This window comes from Andrena cerasifolii, unplaced genomic scaffold, assembly GCF_050908995.1.
Source record: "Andrena cerasifolii isolate SP2316 unplaced genomic scaffold, iyAndCera1_principal scaffold1313, whole genome shotgun sequence".
In the NCBI taxonomy this organism is placed as follows: domain Eukaryota; kingdom Metazoa; phylum Arthropoda; class Insecta; order Hymenoptera; family Andrenidae; genus Andrena; species Andrena cerasifolii.
In genome coordinates, this window is record NW_027486205.1 from 1 (window position 1) to 25,329 (window position 25,329).

A 25,329-nucleotide genomic window follows, 5' to 3' on the forward strand; every position below is an offset into this window, starting at 1 on the left:
GTAAATAAATAGAGAAAACAAAAGAGGTAAATAAATAGAGAAAAAATAGGAAAATAAATAGGGAAAAATAGGTTAAATTATCTAGAGAAAAAATAGGTGTACAAATAGAGATAAATAGCTTATAAAAACAAAATAGGTAAATAAACAGAGAAAAAATAGGTAAATAAATGAGGGAAAAATAGGTAAATATCTAGAGAAAAAATAGGTAAATAAATAGAGAAAAATAGGTAAATAAACCAAAGAAAAAAAGTTAAATAAAAAATAGGTAAATAAATTAGAGGAAAAAATAGGTAAATAAACAGAGAAAAAAATAGGTAAATAAATTAATGAAAAATTAGGTAAATTATCTAGAGAAAAAATAGGTGTATAAGTATAGATAAATAGCTAAATAAATCAAAGAAAAAAAGGTAAATAAAACAATAGGTAAAGAAATTAAAGGAAAAAATAGGTAAATAAACAGAGAAAAATAGGTAAATAAATGAGAGAAAAAATAGGTAAATATCTAGAGAAAAAATAGGTAAATAAATAGAGAAAAATAGGTAAATAAACCAAAGAAAAGAAGTTAAATAAAAAAATAGGTAAATAAATTAGAGGAAAAAATAGGTAAATAAACAGAGAAAAATACGTAACTAAATGAGAGAGAAACATAGGTAAATATATAGAGAAAAAATTGGTAAATAAATAGAGAAAATAGAGGTAAATAAATAGAGAAAAAGAGGTAAATAAGTACATAAGAAAATAGGTAAATAAAATAGAGAAAAATAGCTAAATAAATCAAGGGAAAAAAGGTAAATAAAAAAATAGGTAAATAAATTAGAGGAAAAAATGGGTAACTAAACAGAGAAAAAATAGGTAAATAAATGAGAGAAAAAATAGGTAAATAACTAGCGAAAAAATAGGTAAATAAATAGAGAAAAAGTAGGTAAATATAATAGAGAAAAAGTAGGTAAATAAACAGAGAAAACATAGGTAATGAAGAAGAGAATACAAAGGAGGTAAATAAAAACAGAAAATAGGTAAATAAATAGAGAAAAATAGGTAAATAATTTAGAGAAAAAAATAGGCAAATAAATAGAGAAAAATAGGTAATGAAGTAGAGAAAACAAAGTAGGTAAATAAATACAGAAAAAAGTAGGTAAATAAATACAGAAAAATAGGTAAATTAGGTAGAGAAAAAATAGGTGTATAAATAGAGAAAAATAGGTAATGAAGTACAGAAAACAAAGTAGGTAAATAAATACAGAAAAAAGAGGTAAATAACTAGAGAAAAAATAGGTAAATAAATAGAGAAAACAAAAAAGGTAAATAAATAGAGAAAAAATAGGAAAATAAATAGGGAAAAATAGGTAAATTATCTAGAGAAAAAATAGGTGTATAAATAGAGATAAATAGCTAATTAAATCAAAGAAAAAAAGGTAAATAAAAAAATAGGTAAATAAATTAAAGGAAAAATAGGTAAATAATCAGAGAAAAATAGGAAAATAAATGAGAGAAAATATAGGAAAATGACTAGAGAAACAATAGGGAAATAAATAGAGAAAAATAGGTAAATTATCTAGAGAAAAAGTAGGTGTATACATAGAGATAAATAGCTAAATAAATCAAAGAAAAAAAGGTAAATAAAAAAATAGGTAAGTAAGTTAAAGGAAAAATAGGTAAATAAACAGAGAAAAATAGGAAAATAAATGAGAGAAAATATAGGTAAATGACTAGAGAAACAATAGGGAAATAAATAGAGAAAAATAGGTAAATTATCTAGAGAAAAAATAGGTGTATAAATATAGATAAATAGCTAAATAAATCAAAGAAAAAAAGGTAAATAAAACAATAGGTAAAGAAATTAAAGGAAAAAATAGGTAAATAAACAGAGAAAAAATAGGTAAATAAATGAGAGAAAAATAGGTAAATATCTAGAGAAAAAATAGGTAAATAAATAGAGAAAAATAGGTAAATAAACCAAAGAAAAAAAGTTAAATAAAAAAATAGGTAAATAAATTAGAGGAAAAAATAGGTAAATAAACAGAGAAAAAATACGTAACTAAATGAGAGAGAAAAATAGGTAAATATATAGAGAAAAAATTGGTAAATATATAGAGAAAATAGAGGTAAATAAATGAGAGAAAAAAATAGGTAAATAACTAGCGAAAAAATAGGTAAATAAATAGAGAAAAAGTAGGTAAATATAATAGAGAAAAAGTAGGTTAATAAACAGAGAAAACATAGGTAAATAAATTAGAGAAAAAAATAGATAAAGAAATAGTGAAAAATAGGTAATGGAGTAGAGAATACAAAGGAGGTAAATAAAAACAGAAAATAGATAAATAAATAGAGAAAAATAGGTAAATAATTTAGAGAAAAAAATAGGCAAATAAATAGAGAAAAATAGGTAATGAAGTACAGAAAACAAAGTAGGTAAATAAATACAGAAAAAGAGGTAAATAACTAGAGAAAAAATAGGTAAATAAATAGAGAAAACAAAAGAGGTAAATAAATAGAGAAAAAAATAGGTAAATAAATACAGAAAAAAGAGGTAAATAACTAGAGAAGAAATAGGTAAATAAATAGAGAAAACAAAAGAGGTAAATAAATAGAGAAAAAATAGGAAAATAAATAGGGAAAAATAGGTAAATTATCTAGAGAAAAAATAGCTGTACAAATAGAGATAAATAGCTAATTAAATCAAAGAAAAAAAGGTAAATAAAAAAATAGGTAAATAAACTAGAGAAAAAATAGGTAAATAAATTAGAGAAAAAATAGGTAAATTATCTAGAGAAAAAATAGGTGTATAAATATAGATAAATAGCTAAATAAAACAAAGAAAAAAAGGTAAATAAAACAATAGGTATAGAAATTAAAGGAAAAAATAGGTAAATAAACAGAGAAAAAATAGGTAAATAAATGAGAGAAAAAATAGGTAAATATCTAGAGAAAAAATAGGTAAATAAATAGAGAAAAATAGGTAAATAAACCAAAGAAAAAATGTTAAATAAAAAAATAGGTAAATAAATTAGAGGAAAAAATAGGTAAATAAACAGAGAAAAAATACGTAACTAAATGTGAGAGAAAAATAGGTAAATGTATAGAGAAAAAATTGGTAAATAAATAGAGAAAATAGCTAAATAAATCAAAGAAAAAAAGGTAAATAAAAAAATAGGTAAATAAATTAGAGAAAAAATAGGTAAATTATCTAGAGAAAAAATAGGTGTATAAATATAGAAAAATAGCTACATAAATCAAAGAAAAAAAGGCAAATAAAAAAATACGTAAATAAATTAAAGGAAAAATAGGTAAATAAACAGAGAAAAAATAGGAAAATAAATGAGAGAAAATATAGGTAAATGACTAGAGAAACAATAGGTAAATAAATAGAGAAAAATAGGTAAATAAATAGAGAAAATATAGGTGTATAAATTAGAGAAAGAAAGAGGTAAATAAATAGAAAAAAGTAAATGAATAGAGAAAAAATTGGAAAATAAATAGAGAAAAAATAGGTAAATAAATTAGAGAAAAAATAGGTAAATTATCTAGAGAAAAAATAGATGTATAAATATAGATAAATAGCTAAATAAATCAAAGAAGAAAAGGTAAATAAAACAATAGGTATAGAAATTAAAGGAAAAAATAGGTAAATAAACAGAGAAAAAATAGGTAAATAAATGAGAGAAAAAATAGGTAAATATCTAGAGAAAGAATAGGTAAATAAATAGAGAAAAATAGGTAAATAAACCAAAGAAAAAAAGTTAAATAAAAAAATAGGTAAATAAATTAGAGGAAAAAATAGGTAAATAAACAGAGAAAAAATACGTAACTAAATGTGAGAGAAAAATAGGTAAATGTATAGAGAAAAAATTGGTAAATAAATAGAGAAAATAGAGGTAAATAAATAGAGAAAAAGAGGTAAATAAGTACATAAGAAAATAGGTAAATAAAATAGAGAAAAAATAGGCAAATAAATAGATAAAAATAGGTAAATAAGCTAGAGAAAAAGTAGGTGTATAAATAGAGAAAAATAGCTAAATAAATCAAGGGAAAAAAGGTAAATAAAAAAATAGGTAAATAAATTAGAGGAAAAAATAGGTAAATAACTAGAGAGAAATAGGTAAATAAATAGAGAAAACAAAAGAGGTAAATAAATAGAGAAAAATAGGAAAATAAAGAGAGAAAAAATAGGTAAATTATCTAGAGAAAAAATAGGTGTATAAATGTAGATAAATAGCTACATAAATCAAAGAAAGAAAGGTAAATAAAAAAATACGTAAATAAATTAAAGGAAAAATAGGTAAATAAACAGAAAAAAAATAGGAAAATAAATGAGAGAAAATATAGGTAAATGACTAGAGAAACAATAGGTAAATAAATAGAGAAAAATAGGTAAATAAATAGAGAAAATATAGGTGTATAAATTAGAGAAAGAAAGAGGTAAATAAATAGAAAAAATTAAATGAATAGAGAAAAAATTGGAAAATAAATACAGAAAAAATAGGTAAATAAATAGAGAAAAAATAGGTAAATTATCTAAAGAAAAATAGGTAAATAAATAGAGAAAACAAAAGAGGTAAATAAATAGAGAAAAAATAGGTAAATAAATACAGAAAAATAGGTAAATTAGGTAGAGAAAAAATAGGTGTATAAATAGAGAAAAATAGGTAATGAAGTACAGAAAACAAAGTAGGTAAATAAATACAGAAAAAAGAGGTAAATAACTAGAGAAAAAATAGGTAAATAAATAGAGAAAACAAAAGAGGTAAATAAATAGAGAAAAAATAGGAAAATAAATAGGGAAAAATAGGTAAATTATCTAGAGAAAAAATAGGTGTACAAATAGAGATAAATAGCTAATTAAATCAAAGAAAAAAAGGTAAATAAAAAAATAGGTAAATAAACTAGAGAAAAAAATAGGTAAATAAATTAGAGAAAAAATAGGTAAATTATCTAGAGAAAAAATAGGTGTATAAATATAGATAAATAGCTAAATAAATCAAAGAAAAAAAGGTAAATAAAACATTAGGTATAGAAATTAAAGGAAAAAATAGGTAAATAAACAGAGAAAAAATAGGTAAATAAATGAGAGAAAAAAATAGGTAAATATCTAGAGAAAAATAGGTAAATAAATAGAGAAAAATAGGTAAATAAACCAAAGAAAAAAAGTTAAATAAAAAATAGGTAAATAAATTAGAGGAAAAAATAGGTAAATAAACAGAGAAAAAATACGTAACTAAATGTGAGAGAAAAATAGGTAAATGTATAGAGAAAAAATTGGTAAATAAATAGAGAAAATAGAGGTAAATAAATAGAGAAAAAGAGGTAAATAAGTACATAAGAAAATAGGTAAATAAAATAGAGAAAAAATAGGCAAATAAATAGATAAAAATAGGTAAATAAACTAGAGAAAAAGTAGGTGTATAAATAGAGAAAAATAGCTAAATAAATCAAGGGAAAAAGGTAAATAAAGAAATAGGTAAATAAATTAGAGGAAAAAATAGGTAAATAACTAGAGAAAAATAGGTAAATAAATAGAGAAAACAAAAGAGGTAAATAAATAGAGAAAAATAGGAAAATAAATAGAGAAAAAATAGGTAAATTATCTAGAGAAAAAATAGGTGTATAAATAGAGATAAATAGCTAAATAAATCAAAGAAAAAAAGGTAAATAAAAAAATAGGTAAATAAATTAGAGAAAAAATAGTTAAATTATCTAGAGAAAAAATAGGTGTATAAATATAGATAAATAGCTACATAAATCAAAGAAAAAAAGGTAAATAAAAAAATACGTAAATAAATTAAAGGAAAAATAGGTAAATAAACAGAGAAAAAATAGGAAAATAAATGAGAGAAAATATAGGTAAATGACTAGAGAAACAATAGGTAAATAAATAGAGAAAAATAGGTAAATAAATAGAGAAAATATAGGTGTATAAATTAGAGAAAGAAAGAGGTAAATAAATAGAAAAAAGTAAATGAATAGAGAAAAAATTGGAAAATAAATAGAGAAAAAATAGGTAAATAAATAGAGAAAAAATAGGTAAATTATCTAGAGAAAAATAGGTAAATAAATAGAGAAAACAAAAGAGGTAAATAAATACAGAAAAAAATAGGTAAATAAATACAGAAAAATAGGTAAATTAGGTAGAGAAAAAATAGGTGTATAAATAGAGAAAAATAGGTAATGAAGTAGAGAAAACAAAGTAGGTAAATAAATACAGATAAAAGAGGTAAATAACTAGAGAAAAAATAGGTAATGAAGTACAGAAAACAAAGTAGGTAAATAAATACAGAAAAAAGAGGTAAATAACTAGAGCAAAAATAGGTAAATAAATAGAGAAAACAAAAGAGGTAAATAAATAGAGAAGAAATAGGAAAATAAATAGGGAAAAATAGGTAAATTATCTAGAGAAAAAATAGGTGTACAAATAGAGATAAATAGCTAATTAAATCAAAGAAAAAAAGGTAAATAAAAAAATAGGTAAATAAACTAGAGAAAAAAATAGGTAAATAAATTAATGAAAAATTAGGTAAATTACCTAGAGAAAAAATAGGTGTATAAGTATAGATAAATAGCTAAATAAATCAAAAAAAAAAGGTAAATAAAACAATAGGTAAAGAAATTAAAGGAAAAAATAGGTAAATAAACAGAGAAAAATAGGTAAATAAATGAGAGAAAAAATAGGTAAATATTTAGAGAAAGAATAGGTAAATAAATAGAGAAAAATAGGTAAATAAACCAAAGAAAAGAAGTTAAATAAAAAAATAGGTAAATAAATTAGAGGAAAAAATAGGTAAATAAACAGAGAAAAATACGTAACTAAATGAGAGAGAAACATAGGTAAATATATAGAGAAAAAATTGGTAAATAAATAGAGAAAATAGAGGTAAATAAATAGAGAAAAAGAGGTAAATAAGTACATAAGAAAATAGGTAAATAAAATAGAGAAAAAATAGGCAAATAAATAGATAAAAATAGGTAAATAAACTAGAGAAAAAGTAGGTGTATAAATAGAGAAAAATAGCTAAATAAATCAAGGGAAAAAAGGTAAATAAAAAGATAGGTAAATAAATTAGAGGAAAAAATAGGTAAATAACTAGAGAGAAATAGGTAAATAAATAGAGAAAACAAAAGAGGTAAATAAATAGAGAAAAATAGGAAAATAAATAGAGAAAAAATAGGTAAATTATCTAGAGAAAAAATAGGTGTATAAATAGAGATAAATAGCTAAATAAATCAAAGAAAAAAAGGTAAATAAAAAAATAGGTAAATAAATTAGAGAAAAAATAGTTAAATTATCTAGAGAAAAAATAGGTGTATAAATATAGATAAATAGCTACATAAATCAAAGAAAAAAAGGTAAATAAAAAAATACGTAAATAAATTAAAGGAAAAATAGGTAAATAAACAGAGAAAAAATAGGAAAATAAATGAGAGAAAATATAGGTAAATGACTAGAGAAACAATAGGTAAATAAATAGAGAAAAATAGGTAAATAGATAGAGAAAATATAGGTGTATAAATTAGAGAAAGAAAGAGGTAAATAAATAGAAAAAAGTAAATGAATAGAGAAAAAATTGGAAAATAAATAGGGAAAAATAGGTAAATTATCTAGAGAAAAAATAGGTGTACAAATAGAGATAAATAGCTAATTAAATCAAAGAAAAAAAGGTAAATAAAAAAATAGGTAAATAAACTAGAGAAAAAAATAGGTAAATAAATTAATGAAAAATTAGGTAAATTACCTAGAGAAAAAATAGGTGTATAAGTATAGATAAATAGCTAAATAAATCAAAAAAAAAAGGTAAATAAAACAATAGGTAAAGAAATTAAAGGAAAAAATAGGTAAATAAACAGAGAAAAATAGGTAAATAAATGAGAGAAAAAATAGGTAAATATTTAGAGAAAGAATAGGTAAATAAATAGAGAAAAATAGGTAAATAAACCAAAGAAAAGAAGTTAAATAAAAAAATAGGTAAATAAATTAGAGGAAAAAATAGGTAAATAAACAGAGAAAAATACGTAACTAAATGAGAGAGAAACATAGGTAAATATATAGAGAAAAAATTGGTAAATAAATAGAGAAAATAGAGGTAAATAAATAGAGAAAAAGAGGTAAATAAGTACATAAGAAAATAGGTAAATAAAATAGAGAAAAAATAGGCAAATAAATAGATAAAAATAGGTAAATAAACTAGAGAAAAAGTAGGTGTATAAATAGAGAAAAATAGCTAAATAAATCAAGGGAAAAAAGGTAAATAAAAAGATAGGTAAATAAATTAGAGGAAAAAATAGGTAAATAACTAGAGAGAAATAGGTAAATAAATAGAGAAAACAAAAGAGGTAAATAAATAGAGAAAAATAGGAAAATAAATAGAGAAAAAATAGGTAAATTATCTAGAGAAAAAATAGGTGTATAAATATAGATAAATAGCTACATAAATCAAAGAAAAAAAGGTAAATAAAAAAATACGTAAATAAATTAGAGAAAAAATAGGTAAATTATCTAGAGAAAAAATAGGTGTATAAATATAGATAAATAGCTACATAAATCAAAGAAAAAAAGGTAAATAAAAAAATACGTAAATAAATTAAAGGAAAAATAGGTAAATAAACAGAGAAAAAATAGGAAAATAAATGAGAGAAAATATAGGTAAATGACTAGAGAAACAATAGGTAAATAAATAGAGAAAAATAGGTAAATAAATAGAGAAAATATAGGTGTATAAATTAGAGAAAGAAAGAGGTAAATAAATAGAAAAAAGTAAATGAATAGAGAAAAAATTGGAAAATAAATAGAGAAAAAATAGGTAAATAAATTAGAGAAAAAATAGGTAAATTATCTAGAGAAAAAATAGGTGTATAAATATAGATAAATAGCTAAATAAATCAAAGAAGAAAAGGTAAATAAAACAATAGGTATAGAAATTAAAGGAAAAAATAGGTAAATAAACAGAGAAAAAATAGGTAAATAAATGAGAGAAAAAATAGGTAAATATCTAGAGAAAGAATAGGTAAATAAATAGAGAAAAATAGGTAAATAAACCAAAGAAAAAAAGTTAAATAAAAAAATAGGTAAATAAATTAGAGGAAAAAATAGGTAAATAAACAGAGAAAAAATACGTAACTAAATGTGAGAGAAAAATAGGTAAATGTATAGAGAAAAAATTGGTAAATAAATAGAGAAAATAGAGGTAAATAAATAGAGAAAAAGAGGTAAATAAGTACATAAGAAAATAGGTAAATAAAATAGAGAAAAAATAGGCAAATAAATAGATAAAAATAGGTAAATAAGCTAGAGAAAAAGTAGGTGTATAAATAGAGAAAAATAGCTAAATAAATCAAGGGAAAAAAGGTAAATAAAAAAATAGGTAAATAAATTAGAGGAAAAAATAGGTAAATAACTAGAGAGAAATAGGTAAATAAATAGAGAAAACAAAAGAGGTAAATAAATAGAGAAAAATAGGAAAATAAATAGAGAAAAAATAGGTAAATTATCTAGAGAAAAAATAGGTGTATAAATGTAGATAAATAGCTACATAAATCAAAGAAAGAAAGGTAAATAAAAAAATACGTAAATAAATTAAAGGAAAAATAGGTAAATAAACAGAAAAAAAATAGGAAAATAAATGAGAGAAAATATAGGTAAATGACTAGAGAAACAATAGGTAAATAAATAGAGAAAAATAGGTAAATAAATAGGGAAAAATAGGTAAATTATCTAGAGAAAAAATAGGTGTATAAATAGAGATAAATAGCTAATTAAATCAAAGAAAAAAAGGTAAATAAAAAAATAGGTAAATAAATTAAAGGAAAAATAGGTAAATAATCAGAGAAAAATAGGAAAATAAATGAGAGAAAATATAGGAAAATGACTAGAGAAACAATAGGGAAATAAATAGAGAAAAATAGGTAAATTATCTAGAGAAAAAGTAGGTGTATACATAGAGATAAATAGCTAAATAAATCAAAGAAAAAAAGGTAAATAAAAAAATAGGTAAATAAGTTAAAGGAAAAATAGGTAAATAAACAGAGAAAAATAGGAAAATAAATGAGAGAAAATATAGGTAAATGACTAGAGAAACAATAGGGAAATAAATAGAGAAAAATAGGTAAATTATCTAGAGAAAAAATAGGTGTATAAATATAGATAAATAGCTAAATAAATCAAAGAAAAAAAGGTAAATAAAACAATAGGTAAAGAAATTAAAGGAAAAAATAGGTAAATAAACAGAGAAAAAATAGGTAAATAAATGAGAGAAAAATAGGTAAATATCTAGAGAAAAAATAGGTAAATAAATAGAGAAAAATAGGTAAATAAACCAAAGAAAAAAAGTTAAATAAAAAAATAGGTAAATAAATTAGAGGAAAAAATAGGTAAATAAACAGAGAAAAAATACGTAACTAAATGAGAGAGAAAAATAGGTAAATATATAGAGAAAAAATTGGTAAATATATAGAGAAAATAGAGGTAAATAAATGAGAGAAAAAAATAGGTAAATAACTAGCGAAAAAATAGGTAAATAAATAGAGAAAAAGTAGGTAAATATAATAGAGAAAAAGTAGGTTAATAAACAGAGAAAACATAGGTAAATAAATTAGAGAAAAAAATAGATAAAGAAATAGTGAAAAATAGGTAATGGAGTAGAGAATACAAAGGAGGTAAATAAAAACAGAAAATAGATAAATAAATAGAGAAAAATAGGTAAATAATTTAGAGAAAAAAATAGGCAAATAAATAGAGAAAAATAGGTAATGAAGTACAGAAAACAAAGTAGGTAAATAAATACAGAAAAAGAGGTAAATAACTAGAGAAAAAATAGGTAAATAAATAGAGAAAACAAAAGAGGTAAATAAATAGAGAAAAAAATAGGTAAATAAATACAGAAAAAAGAGGTAAATAACTAGAGAAGAAATAGGTAAATAAATAGAGAAAACAAAAGAGGTAAATAAATAGAGAAAAAATAGGAAAATAAATAGGGAAAAATAGGTAAATTATCTAGAGAAAAAATAGCTGTACAAATAGAGATAAATAGCTAATTAAATCAAAGAAAAAAAGGTAAATAAAAAAATAGGTAAATAAACTAGAGAAAAAATAGGTAAATAAATTAGAGAAAAAATAGGTAAATTATCTAGAGAAAAAATAGGTGTATAAATATAGATAAATAGCTAAATAAATCAAAGAAAAAAAGGTAAATAAAACAATAGGTATAGAAATTAAAGGAAAAAATAGGTAAATAAACAGAGAAAAAATAGGTAAATAAATGAGAGAAAAAATAGGTAAATATCTAGAGAAAAAATAGGTAAATAAATAGAGAAAAATAGGTAAATAAACCAAAGAAAAAATGTTAAATAAAAAAATAGGTAAATAAATTAGAGGAAAAAATAGGTAAATAAACAGAGAAAAAATACGTAACTAAATGTGAGAGAAAAATAGGTAAATGTATAGAGAAAAAATTGGTAAATAAATAGAGAAAATAGCTAAATAAATCAAAGAAAAAAAGGTAAATAAAAAAATAGGTAAATAAATTAGAGAAAAAATAGGTAAATTATCTAGAGAAAAAATAGGTGTATAAATATAGAAAAATAGCTACATAAATCAAAGAAAAAAAGGCAAATAAAAAAATACGTAAATAAATTAAAGGAAAAATAGGTAAATAAACAGAGAAAAAATAGGAAAATAAATGAGAGAAAATATAGGTAAATGACTAGAGAAACAATAGGTAAATAAATAGAGAAAAATAGGTAAATAAATAGAGAAAATATAGGTGTATAAATTAGAGAAAGAAAGAGGTAAATAAATAGAAAAAAGTAAATGAATAGAGAAAAAATTGGAAAATAAATAGAGAAAAAATAGGTAAATAAATTAGAGAAAAAATAGGTAAATTATCTAGAGAAAAAATAGATGTATAAATATAGATAAATAGCTAAATAAATCAAAGAAGAAAAGGTAAATAAAACAATAGGTATAGAAATTAAAGGAAAAAATAGGTAAATAAACAGAGAAAAAATAGGTAAATAAATGAGAGAAAAAATAGGTAAATATCTAGAGAAAGAATAGGTAAATAAATAGAGAAAAATAGGTAAATAAACCAAAGAAAAAAAGTTAAATAAAAAAATAGGTAAATAAATTAGAGGAAAAAATAGGTAAATAAACAGAGAAAAAATACGTAACTAAATGTGAGAGAAAAATAGGTAAATGTATAGAGAAAAAATTGGTAAATAAATAGTGAAAATAGAGGTAAATAAATAGAGAAAAAGAGGTAAATAAGTACATAAGAAAATAGGTAAATAAAATAGAGAAAAAATAGGCAAATAAATAGATAAAAATAGGTAAATAAGCTAGAGAAAAAGTAGGTGTATAAATAGAGAAAAATAGCTAAATAAATCAAGGGAAAAAAGGTAAATAAAAAAATAGGTAAATAAATTAGAGGAAAAAATAGGTAAATAACTAGAGAGAAATAGGTAAATAAATAGAGAAAACAAAAGAGGTAAATAAATAGAGAAAAATAGGAAAATAAAGAGAGAAAAAATAGGTAAATTATCTAGAGAAAAAATAGGTGTATAAATGTAGATAAATAGCTACATAAATCAAAGAAAGAAAGGTAAATAAAAAAATACGTAAATAAATTAAAGGAAAAATAGGTAAATAAACAGAAAAAAAATAGGAAAATAAATGAGAGAAAATATAGGTAAATGACTAGAGAAACAATAGGTAAATAAATAGAGAAAAATAGGTAAATAAATAGAGAAAATATAGGTGTATAAATTAGAGAAAGAAAGAGGTAAATAAATAGAAAAAATTAAATGAATAGAGAAAAAATTGGAAAATAAATACAGAAAAAATAGGTAAATAAATAGAGAAAAAATAGGTAAATTATCTAAAGAAAAATAGGTAAATAAATAGAGAAAACAAAAGAGGTAAATAAATAGAGAAAAAATAGGTAAATAAATACAGAAAAATAGGTAAATTAGGTAGAGAAAAAATAGGTGTATAAATAGAGAAAAATAGGTAATGAAGTACAGAAAACAAAGTAGGTAAATAAATACAGAAAAAAGAGGTAAATAACTAGAGAAAAAATAGGTAAATAAATAGAGAAAACAAAAGAGATAAATAAATAGAGAAAAAATAGGAAAATAAATAGGGAAAAATAGGTAAATTATCTAGAGAAAAAATAGGTGTACAAATAGAGATAAATAGCTAATTAAATCAAAGAAAAAAAGGTAAATAAAAAAATAGGTAAATAAACTAGAGAAAAAAATAGGTAAATAAATTAGAGAAAAAATAGGTAAATTATCTAGAGAAAAAATAGGTGTATAAATATAGATAAATAGCTAAATAAATCAAAGAAAAAAAGGTAAATAAAACATTAGGTATAGAAATTAAAGGAAAAAATAGGTAAATAAACAGAGAAAAAATAGGTAAATAAATGAGAGAAAAAATAGGTAAATATCTAGAGAAAAATAGGTAAATAAATAGAGAAAAATAGGTAAATAAACCAAAGAAAAAAAGTTAAATAAAAAATAGGTAAATAAATTAGAGGAAAAAATAGGTAAATAAACAGAGAAAAAATACGTAACTAAATGTGAGAGAAAAATAGGTAAATGTATAGAGAAAAAATTGGTAAATAAATAGAGAAAATAGAGGTAAATAAATAGAGAAAAAGAGGTAAATAAATACATAAGAAAATAGGTAAATAAAATAGAGAAAAAATAGGCAAATAAATAGATAAAAATAGGTAAATAAACTAGAGAAAAAGTAGGTGTATAAATAGAGAAAAATAGCTAAATAAATCAAGGGAAAAAGGTAAATAAAGAAATAGGTAAATAAATTAGAGGAAAAAATAGGTAAATAACTAGAGAAAAATAGGTAAATAAATAGAGAAAACAAAAGAGGTAAATAAATAGAGAAAAATAGGAAAATAAATAGAGAAAAAATAGGTAAATTATCTAGAGAAAAAATAGGTGTATAAATAGAGATAAATAGCTAAATAAATCAAAGAAAAAAAGGTAAATAAAAAAATAGGTAAATAAATTAGAGAAAAAATAGTTAAATTATCTAGAGAAAAAATAGGTGTATAAATATAGATAAATAGCTACATAAATCAAAGAAAAAAAGGTAAATAAAAAAATACGTAAATAAATTAAAGGAAAAATAGGTAAATAAACAGAGAAAAAATAGGAAAATAAATGAGAGAAAATATAGGTAAATGACTAGAGAAACAATAGGTAAATAAATAGAGAAAAATAGGTAAATAAATAGAGAAAATATAGGTGTATAAATTAGAGAAAGAAAGAGGTAAATAAATAGAAAAAAGTAAATGAATAGAGAAAAAATTGGAAAATAAATAGAGAAAAAATAGGTAAATAAATAGAGAAAAAATAGGTAAATTATCTAGAGAAAAATAGGTAAATAAATAGAGAAAACAAAAGAGGTAAATAAATACAGAAAAAAATAGGTAAATAAATACAGAAAAATAGGTAAATTAGGTAGAGAAAAAATAGGTGTATAAATAGAGAAAAATAGGTAATGAAGTAGAGAAAACAAAGTAGGTAAATAAATACAGATAAAAGAGGTAAATAACTAGAGAAAAAATAGGTAATGAAGTACAGAAAACAAAGTAGGTAAATAAATACAGAAAAAAGAGGTAAATAACTAGAGAAAAAATAGGTAAATAAATAGAGAAAACAAAAGAGGTAAATAAATAGAGAAAAAATAGGAAAATAAATAGGGAAAAATAGGTAAATTATCTAGAGAAAAAATAGGTGTACAAATAGAGATAAATAGCTAATTAAATCAAAGAAAAAAAGGTAAATAAAAAAATAGGTAAATAAACTAGAGAAAAAAATAGGTAAATAAATTAATGAAAAATTAGGTAAATTACCTAGAGAAAAAATAGGTGTATAAGTATAGATAAATAGCTAAATAAATCAAAAAAAAAAGGTAAATAAAACAATAGGTAAAGAAATTAAAGGAAAAAATAGGTAAATAAACAGAGAAAAATAGGTAAATAAATGAGAGAAAAAATAGGTAAATATTTAGAGAAAGAATAGGTAAATAAATAGAGAAAAATAGGTAAATAAACCAAAGAAAAGAAGTTAAATAAAAAAATAGGTAAATAAATTAGAGGAAAAAATAGGTAAATAAACAGAGAAAAATACGTAACTAAATGAGAGAGAAACATAGGTAAATATATAGAGAAAAAATTGGTAAATAAATAGAGAAAATAGAGGTAAATAAATAGAGAAGAAGAGGTAAATAAGTACATAAGAAAATAGGTAAATAAAATAGAGAAAAAATAGGCAAATAAATAGATAAAAATAGGTAAATAAACTAGAGAAAAAGTAGGTGTATAAATAGAGAAAAATAGCTAAATAAATCAAGGGAAAAAAGGTAAATAAAAAGATAGGTAAATAAATTAGAGGAAAAAATAGGTAAATAACTAGAGAGAAATAGGTAAATAAATAGAGAAAACAAAAGAGGTAAATAAATAGAGAAAAATAGGAAAATAAATAGAGAAAAAATAGGTAAATTATCTAGAGAAAAAATAGGTGTATAAATATAGATAAATAGCTACATAAATCAAAGAAAAAAAGGTAAATAAAAAAATACGTAAATAAATTAGAGAAAAAATAGGTAAATTATCTAGAGAAAAAATAGGTGTATAAATATAGATAAATAGCTACATAAATCAAAGAAAAAAAGGTAAATAAAAAAATACGTAAATAAATTAAAGGAAAAATAGGTAAATAAACAGAGAAAAAATAGGAAAATAAATGAGAGAAAATATAGGTAAATGACTAGAGAAACAATAGGTAAATAAATAGAGAAAAATAGGTAAATAAATAGAGAAAATATAGGTGTATAAATTAGAGAAAGAAAGAGGTAAATAAATAGAAAAAAGTAAATGAATAGAGAAAAAATTGGAAAATAAATAGAGAAAAAATAGGTAAATAAATTAGAGAAAAAATAGGTAAATTATCTAGAGAAAAAATAGGTGTATAAATATAGATAAATAGCTAAATAAATCAAAGAAGAAAAGGTAAATAAAACAATAGGTATAGAAATTAAAGGAAAAAATAGGTAAATAAACAGAGAAAAAATAGGTAAATAAATGAGAGAAAAAATAGGTAAATATCTAGAGAAAGAATAGGTAAATAAATAGAGAAAAATAGGTAAATAAACCAAAGAAAAAAGTTAAATAAAAAAATAGGTAAATAAATTAGAGGAAAAAATAGGTAAATAAACAGAGAAAAAATACGTAACTAAATGTGAGAGAAAAATAGGTAAATGTATAGAGAAAAAATTGGTAAATAAATAGAGAAAATAGAGGTAAATAAATAGAGAAAAAGAGGTAAATAAGTACATAAGAAAATAGGTAAATAAAATAGAGAAAAAATAGGCAAATAAATAGATAAAAATAGGTAAATAAGCTAGAGAAAAAGTAGGTGTATAAATAGAGAAAAATAGCTAAATAAATCAAGGGAAAAAAGGTAAATAAAAAAATAGGTAAATAAATTAGAGGAAAAAATAGGTAAATAACTAGAGAGAAATAGGTAAATAAATAGAGAAAACAAAAGAGGTAAATAAATAGAGAAAAATAGGAAAATAAATAGAGAAAAAATAGGTAAATTATCTAGAGAAAAAATAGGTGTATAAATGTAGATAAATAGCTACATAAATCAAAGAAAGAAAGGTAAATAAAAAAATACGTAAATAAATTAAAGGAAAAATAGGTAAATAAACAGAAAAAAAATAGGAAAATAAATGAGAGAAAATATAGGTAAATGACTAGAGAAACAATAGGTAAATAAATAGAGAAAAATAGGTAAATAAATAGAGAAAATATAGGTGTATAAATTAGAGAAAGAAAGAGGTAAATAAATAGAAAAAAGTAAATGATTAGAGAAAAAATTGGAAAATAAATACAGAAAAAATAGGTAAATAAATAGAGAAAAAATAGGTAAATTATCTAAAGAAAAATAGGTAAATAAATAGAGAAAACAAAAGAGGTAAATAAATAGAGAAAAAATAGGTAAATAAATACAGAAAAATAGGTAAATTAGGTAGAGAAAAAATAGGTGTATAAATAGAGAAAAATAGGTAATGAAGTACAGAAAACAAAGTAGGTAAATAAATACAGAAAAAGAGGTAAATAACTAGAGAAAAAATAGGTAAATAAATAGAGAAAACAAAAGAGGTAAATAAATAGAGAAAAAATAGGAAAATAAATAGGGAAAAATAGGTAAATTATCTAGAGGAAAAATAGGTGTACAAATAGAGATAAATAGCTAATTAAATCAAAGAAAAAAAGGTAAATAAAAAAATAGGTAAATAAACTAGAGAAAAAAATAGGTAAATAAATTAGAGAAAAAATAGGTAAATTATCTAGAGAAAAAATAGGTGTATAAATATAGATAAATAGCTAAATAAATCAAAGAAAAAAAGGTAAATAAAACATTAGGTATAGAAATTAAAGGAAAAAATAGGTAAATAAACAGAAAAAAAATAGGTAAATAAATGAGAGAAAAAATAGGTAAATATCTAGAGAAAAATAGGTAAATAAATAGAGAAAAATAGGTAAATAAACCAAAGAAAAAAAGTTAAATAAAAAATAGGTAAATAAATTAGAGGAAAAAATAGGTAAATAAACAGAGAAAAAATACGTAACTAAATGTGAGAGAAAAATAGGTAAATGTATAGAGAAAAAATTGGTAAATAAATAGAGAAAATAGAGGTAAATAAATAGAGAAAAAGAGGTAAATAAGTACATAAGAAAATAGGTAAATAAAATAGAGAAAAAATAGGCAAATAAATAGATAAAAATAGGTAAATAAACTAGAGAAAAAGTAGGTGTATAAATAGAGAAAAATAGCTAAATAAATCAAGGGAAAAAGGTAAATAAAGAAATAGGTAAATAAATTAGAGGAAAAAATAGGTAAATAACTAGAGAAAAATAGGTAAATAAATAGAGAAAACAAAAGAGGTAAATAAATAGAGAAAAATAGGAAAATAAATAGAGAAAAAATAGGTAAATTATCTAGAGAAAAAATAGGTGTATAAATATAGATAAATAGCTACATAAATCAAAGAAAAAAAGGTAAATAAAAAAATAGGTAAATAAATTAGAGAAAAAATAGGTAAATTATCTAGAGAAAAAATAGGTGTATAAATATAGATAAATAGCTACATAAATCAAAGAAAAAAAGGTAAATAAAAAAATACGTAAATAAATTAAAGGAAAAATAGGTAAATAAACAGAGAAAAAATAGGAAAATAAATGAGAGAAAATATAGGTAAATGACTAGAGAAACAATAGGTAAATAAATAGAGAAAAATAGGTAAATAAATAGAGAAAATATAGGTGTATAAATTAGAGAAAGAAAGAGGTAAATAAATAGAAAAAAGTAAATGAATAGAGAAAAAATTGGAAAATAAATAGAGAAAAAATAGGTAAATAAATAGAGAAAAAATAGGTAAATTATCTAGAGAAAAATAGGTAAATAAATAGAGAAAACAAAAGAGGTAAATAAATACAGAAAAAAATAGGTAAATAAATACAGAAAAATAGGTAAATTAGGTAGAGAAAAAATAGGTGTATAAATAGAGAAAAATAGGTAAATAAACCAAAGGAAAAAAGATAAATAAAAAAATTGGGATATAAATTAGAGGAAAAAATAGGTAAATAAACAGAGAAAAATAGTTAATGAAGTAGAGATAACAAAGTAGGTAAATAAATACAGAAAAAAGAGGTAAATAAGTAGAGAAAAATAGGTAAATAAATAGATAAAAAATAGGTAAATAAACTAGAGAAAAAAGTGTATAAATACAAAAAATAGCTAAATAAACCAAAGGAAAAAAGGTAAATAAAAAAATAGGTAAATAAATTAGAGGAAAAAATAGGTAACTAAGCAGAGAAAAAATAGGAAAATAAATGAGAGAAAGTATAGGTAAACAACTAGAGAAACAATAGGTAAATAAATAGAGAAAAATAGGTAAATAAATAGAGAAAACAAAAGAGGTAAATAAATAGAGAAAAATAGGTAAATAAATACAGAAAAATAGGTAAATTAGGTAGAGAAAAAATAGGTGTATAAATAGAGAAAAATAGGTAATGAAGTACAGAAAACAAAGTAGGTAAATAAATACAGAAAAAAGAGGTAAATAACTAGAGAAAAAATAGGTAAATAAATAGAGAAAACAAAAGAGGTAAATAAATAGAGAAAAAATAGGAAAATAAATAGGGAAAAATAGGTAAATTATCTAGAGAAAAAATAGGTGTACAAATAGAGATAAATAGCTAATTAAATCAAAGAAAAAAAGGTAAATAAAAAAATAGGTAAATAAACTAGAGAAAAAAATAGGTAAATAAATTAGAGAAAAAATAGGTAAATTATCTAGAGAAAAAATAGGTGTATAAATATAGATAAATAGCTAAATAAATCAAAGAAAAAAAGGTAAATAAAACATTAGGTATAGAAATTAAAGGAAAAAATAGGTAAATAAACAGAGAAAAAATAGGTAAATAAATGAGAGAAAAAATAGGTAAATATCTAGAGAAAAATAGGTAAATAAATAGAGAAAAATAGGTAAATAAACCAAAGAAAAAAAGTTAAATAAAAAATAGGTAAATAAATTAGAGGAAAAAATAGGTAAATAAACAGAGAAAAAATACGTAACTAAATGTGAGAGAAAAATAGGTAAATGTATAGAGAAAAAATTGGTAAATAAATAGAGAAAATAGAGGTAAATAAATAGAGAAAAAGAGGTAAATAAGTACATAAGAAAATAGGTAAATAAAATAGAGAAAAAATAGGCAAATAAATAGATAAAAATAGGTAAATAAACTAGAGAAAAAGTAGGTGTATAAATAGAGAAAAATAGCTAAATAAATCAAGGGAAAAAGGTAAATAAAGAAATAGGTAAATAAATTAGAGGAAAAAATAGGTAAATAACTAGAGAAAAATAGGTAAATAAATAGAGAAAACAAAAGAGGTAAATAAATAGAGAAAAATAGGAAAATAAATAGAGAAAAAATAGGTAAATTATCTAGAGAAAAAATAGGTGTATAAATAGAGATAAATAGCTAAATAAATCAAAGAAAAAAAGGTAAATAAAAAAATAGGTAAATAAATTAGAGAAAAAATAGGTAAATTATCTAGAGAAAAAATAGGTGTATAAATATAGATAAATAGCTACATAAATCAAAGAAAAAAAGGTAAATAAAAAATACGTAAATAAATTAAAGGAAAAATAGGTAAATAAACAGAGAAAAAATAGGAAAATAAATGAGAGAAAATATAGGTAGATGACTAGAGAAACAATAGGTAAATAAATAGAGAAAAATAGGTAAATAAATAGAGAAAATATAGGTGTATAAATTAGAGAAAGAAAGAGGTAAATAAATAGAAAAAAGTAAATGAATAGAGAAAAAATTGGAAAATAAATAGAGAAAAAATAGGTAAATAAATAGAGAAAAAATAGGTAAATTATCTAGAGAAAAATAGGTAAATAAATAGAGAAAACAAAAGAGGTAAATAAATACAGAAAAAAATAGGTAAATAAATACAGAAAAATAGGTAAATTAGGTAGAGAAAAAATAGGTGTATAAATAGAGAAAAATAGGTAAATAAACCAAAGGAAAAAAGATAAATAAAAAAATTGGGATATAAATTAGAGGAAAAAATAGGTAAATAAACAGAGAAAAATAGTTAATGAAGTAGAGATAACAAAGTAGGTAAATAAATACAGAAAAAAGAGGTAAATAAACTAGAGAAAAAATAGGTGTATAAATAGAGAAAAATAGCTAATTAAAAAAAATAGGTAAATAAATAAATGGAAAAAGGTAAATAAATAGAGAAAACAAAGGCGGTAAATAAATAGAGAAAAATAGGTAAATAAATAGAGAAAAAAGAGGTAAATAAGTAGAGAAAAATAGGCAAATAAATAGATAAAAAATAGGTAAATAAACTAGAGAAAAAAAGTGTATAAATACAAAAAATAGCTAAATAAACCAAAGGAAAAAAGGTAAATAAAAAAATAGGTAAATAAATAGAGAAAAAGAGGTAAATAAATAGAGAAAAAATAGGTACATAAATAGAGAAAAAATAGGAAAATTATCTAGAGAAAAATAGGTAAATAAATAGAGAAAACAAAAGAGGTAAATAAATAGAGAAAAAATAGGTAAATAAATAGAGAAAAATAGGTAAATTAGGTAGAGAAAAAATAGGTGTATAAATAGAGAAAATAGGTAATGAAGTAGAGAAAACAAAGTAGGTAAATAAATACAGATAAAAGAGGTAAATAACTAGAGAAAAAATAGGTAATGAAGTACAGAAAACAAAGTAGGTAAATAAATACAGAAAAAAGAGGTAAATAACTAGAGAAAAATAGGTAAATAAATAGAGAAAACAAAAGAGGTAAATAAATAGAGAAAAAATAGGAAAATAAATAGGGAAAAATAGGTAAATTATCTAGAGAAAAAATAGGTGTACAAATAGAGATAAATAGCTAATTAAATCAAAGAAAAAAAGGTAAATAAAAAAATAGGTAAATAAACTAGAGAAAAAAATAGGTAAATAAATTAATGAAAAATTAGGTAAATTATCTAGAGAAAAAATAGGTGTATAAGTATAGATAAATAGCTAAATAAATCAAAGAAAAAAAGGTAAATAAAACAATAGGTAAAGAAATTAAAGGAAAAAATAGGTAAATAAACAGAGAAAAATAGGTAAATAAATGAGAGAAAAAATAGGTAAATATCTAGAGAAAGAATAGGTAAATAAATAGAGAAAAAATTGGTAAATAAATAGAGAAAATAGAGGTAAATAAATAGAGAAAAAGAGGTAAATAAGTACATAAGAAAATAGGTAAATAAAATAGAGAAAAAATAGGCAAATAAATAGATAAAAATAGGTAAATAAACTAGAGAAAAAGTAGGTGTATAAATAGAGAAAAATAGCTAAATAAATCAAGGGAAAAAAGGTAAATAAAAAGATAGGTAAATAAATTAGAGGAGAAAATAGGTAAATAACTAGAGAGAAATAGGTAAATAAATAGAGAAAACAAAAGAGGTAAATAAATAGAGAAAAATAGGAAAATAAATAGAGAAAAAATAGGTAAATTATCTAGAGAAAAAATAGGTGTATAAATATAGATAAATAGCTACATAAATCAAAGAAAAAAAGGTAAATAAAAAAATACGTAAATAAATTAGAGAAAAAATAGGTAAATTATCTAGAGAAAAAATAGGTGTATAAATATAGATAAATAGCTACATAAATCAAAGAAAAAAAGGTAAATAAAAAATACGTAAATAAATTAAAGGAAAAATAGGTAAATAAACAGAGAAAAAATAGGAAAATAAATGAGAGAAAATATAGGTAAATGACTAGAGAAACAATAGGTAAATAAATAGAGAAAAATAGGTAAATAAATAGAGAAAATATAGGTGTATAAATTAGAGAAAGAAAGAGGTAAATAAATAGAAAAAAGTAAATGAATAGAGAAAAAATTGGAAAATAAATAGAGAAAAAATAGGTAAATAAATAGAGAAAAAATAGGTAAATTATCTAGAGAAAAATAGGTAAATAAATAGAGAAAACAAAAGAGGTAAATAAATACAGAAAAAAATAGGTAAATAAATACAGAAAAATAGGTAAATTAGGTAGAGAAAAAATAGGTGTATAAATAGAGAAAAATAGGTAAATAAACCAAAGGAAAAAAGATAAATAAAAAAATTGGGATATAAATTAGAGGAAAAAATAGGTAAATAAACAGAGAAAAATAGTTAATGAAGTAGAGAAAACAAAGTAGGTAAATAAATGCAGAAAAAGAGGTAAATAAACTAGAGACAAAATAGGTGTATAAATAGAGAAAAATAGCTAATTAAAAAAAATAGGTAAATAAATAAATGGAAAAAGGTAAATAAATAGAGAAAACAAAGGAGGTAAATAAATAGAGAAAAATAGGTAAATAAATAGAGAAAAAAGAGGTAAATAAGTAGAGAAAAATAGGTAAATAAATAGATAAAAATTAGGTAAATAAACAAGAGAAAAAAGTGTATAAATACAAAAAATAGCTAAATAAACCAAAGGAAAAAAGGTAAATAAAAAGATAGGTAAATAAATTAGAGGAGAAAATAGGTAAATAACTAGAGAGAAATAGGTAAATAAATAGAGAAAACAAAAGAGGTAAATAAATAGAGAAAAATAGGAAAATAAATAGAGAAAAAATAGGTAAATTATCTAGAGAAAAAATAGGTGTATAAATATAGATAAATAGCTACATAAATCAAAGAAAAAAAGGTAAATAAAAAAATACGTAAATAAATTAGAGAAAAAATAGGTAAATTATCTAGAGAAAAAATAGGTGTATAAATATAGATAAATAGCTACATAAATCAAAGAAAAAAAGGTAAATAAAAAATACGTAAATAAATTAAAGGAAAAATAGGTAAATAAACAGAGAAAAAATAGGAAAATAAATGAGAGAAAATATAGGTAAATGACTAGAGAAACAATAGGTAAATAAATAGAGAAAAATAGGTAAATAAATAGAGAAAATATAGGTGTATAAATTAGAGAAAGAAAGAGGTAAATAAATAGAAAAAAGTAAATGAATAGAGAAAAAATTGGAAAATAAATAGAGAAAAAATAGGTAAATAAATAGAGAAAAAATAGGTAAATTATCTAGAGAAAAATAGGTAAATAAATAGAGAAAACAAAAGAGGTAAATAAATACAGAAAAAAATAGGTAAATAAATACAGAAAAATAGGTAAATTAGGTAGAGAAAAAATAGGTGTATAAATAGAGAAAAATAGGTAAATAAACCAAAGGAAAAAAGATAAATAAAAAAATTGGGATATAAATTAGAGGAAAAAATAGGTAAATAAACAGAGAAAAATAGTTAATGAAGTAGAGAAAACAAAGTAGGTAAATAAATACAGAAAAAGAGGTAAATAAACTAGAGAAAAAATAGGTGTATAAATAGAGAAAAATAGCTAATTAAAAAAAATAGGTAAATAAATAAATGGAAAAAGGTAAATAAATAGAGAAAACAAAGGAGGTAAATAAATAGAGAAAAATAGGTAAATAAATAGAGAAAAAAGAGGTAAATAAGTAGAGAAAAATAGGTAAATAAATAGATAAAAAATAGGTAAATAAACAAGAGAAAAAAAGTGTATAAATACAAAAAATAGCTAAATAAACCAAAGGAAAAAAGGTAAATAAAAAAATAGGTAAATAAATTAGAGGAAAAAATAGGTAACTAAACAGAGAAAAAATAGGAAAATAAATGAGAGAAAGTATAGGTAAATAACTAGAGAAACAATAGGTAAATAAATAGAGAAAAATAGGTAAATAAATAGAGAAAATATAGGTGTATAAATTAGAGAAATAAAGAGGTAAATGAATAGAAAAAAGTTAATGAATAGGGATAAAATTGGAAAATAAATAGAGAAAAAATAGGTAGATAAATAGAGAAAAAATAGGTAAATTATCTAGAGAAAAATAGGTAAATAAATAGAGAAAACAAAAGAGGTAAATAAATAGAGAAAAAATAGGTAAATAAATAGAGAAAAATAGGTAAATAAACCGAAGAAAAAAGTTAAATAAAAAAATAGGTAAATAAATTAGAGGAAAAAATAGGTAAATAAACAGAGAAAAAATACGTAAATAAATGAGAGAGAAAAATAGGTAAATATATAGAGAAAAAATAGGTAAGTAAATAGAGAAAAAAGAGGTAAATAAATAGAGAAAAATAGGTAAATAAACCAAAGAAAAAAGGGTAAATAAAAAAATAGGTAAATAAATTAGAGGAAAAAATTGGTAAATAAACAGAGAAAAAATTGGTAAATAAATTAGAGGAAAAATAGATAAAGATATAGTGTAAAATAGGTAATGAAGTAGAGAATACAAAGGAGGTAAATAAATACAGAAAATAGGTAAATAAATACAGAAAAATAGGTAAATAATTTAGAGAAAAAAATAGACAAATAAATAGAGAAAAATAGGTAATGAAGTAGAGAAAACAAAGTAGGTAAATAAATACAGACATACAGGTAAATAACTAGAGAAAAATAGGTAAATAAATAGAGAAAACGAAAGACGTAAATAAATAGAGAAAAATAGGGAAATAAATAGAGAAACATAGGTAAATTATCTAGAGAAAAAATAGGTGTATAAATATAGATAAATAGCTAAATAAATCAAAGAAAAAAAAAGGTAAATAAAAAAAATAGGTAAATAAATTAAAGGAAAAAATAGGTAAATAAACAGAGAAAATAGGTAAATAAATAGAGAAAACAAGACTTCCATTTCCGGTTTGTAAGAAGCGTGACGTGTGA

The 25,329-nt window shown here is 20.8% G+C and overlaps 2 long non-coding RNA genes across 8 annotated transcripts; both read left to right on the plus strand.

Moving 5' to 3' along the window:
• The first annotated feature begins 353 nt into the window (after positions 1 to 353).
• Positions 354 to 7,262, plus strand: LOC143378216 (uncharacterized). 3 transcript variants are annotated; one of them, XR_013087821.1, is made up of 3 exons: positions 354 to 3,672; positions 3,830 to 4,695; positions 5,305 to 7,262. It is a non-coding gene; the product is annotated as an uncharacterized LOC143378216 (long non-coding RNA). The 3 variants fall into 3 exon arrangements; XR_013087820.1 differs by having other exon boundaries at positions 354 to 2,339; positions 2,387 to 4,695; XR_013087822.1 differs by having other exon boundaries at positions 354 to 650; positions 877 to 4,695.
• A 1,184-nt stretch (positions 7,263 to 8,446) lies between these two features.
• LOC143378217 (uncharacterized) lies at positions 8,447 to 25,240 on the plus strand. 5 transcript variants are annotated; one of them, XR_013087827.1, is made up of 4 exons: positions 8,447 to 8,973; positions 9,131 to 10,250; positions 13,429 to 19,166; positions 22,954 to 25,240. It is a non-coding gene; the product is annotated as an uncharacterized LOC143378217 (long non-coding RNA). The 5 variants fall into 5 exon arrangements; XR_013087825.1 differs by lacking the exons at positions 8,447 to 8,973; positions 9,131 to 10,250 and adding an exon at positions 10,282 to 10,453 and having other exon boundaries at positions 12,224 to 18,554; positions 19,027 to 19,166; XR_013087824.1 differs by lacking the exons at positions 8,447 to 8,973; positions 9,131 to 10,250 and adding an exon at positions 10,282 to 10,453 and having other exon boundaries at positions 12,224 to 16,113; positions 16,270 to 19,166.
• The last annotated feature ends 89 nt before the right edge of the window (positions 25,241 to 25,329 follow it).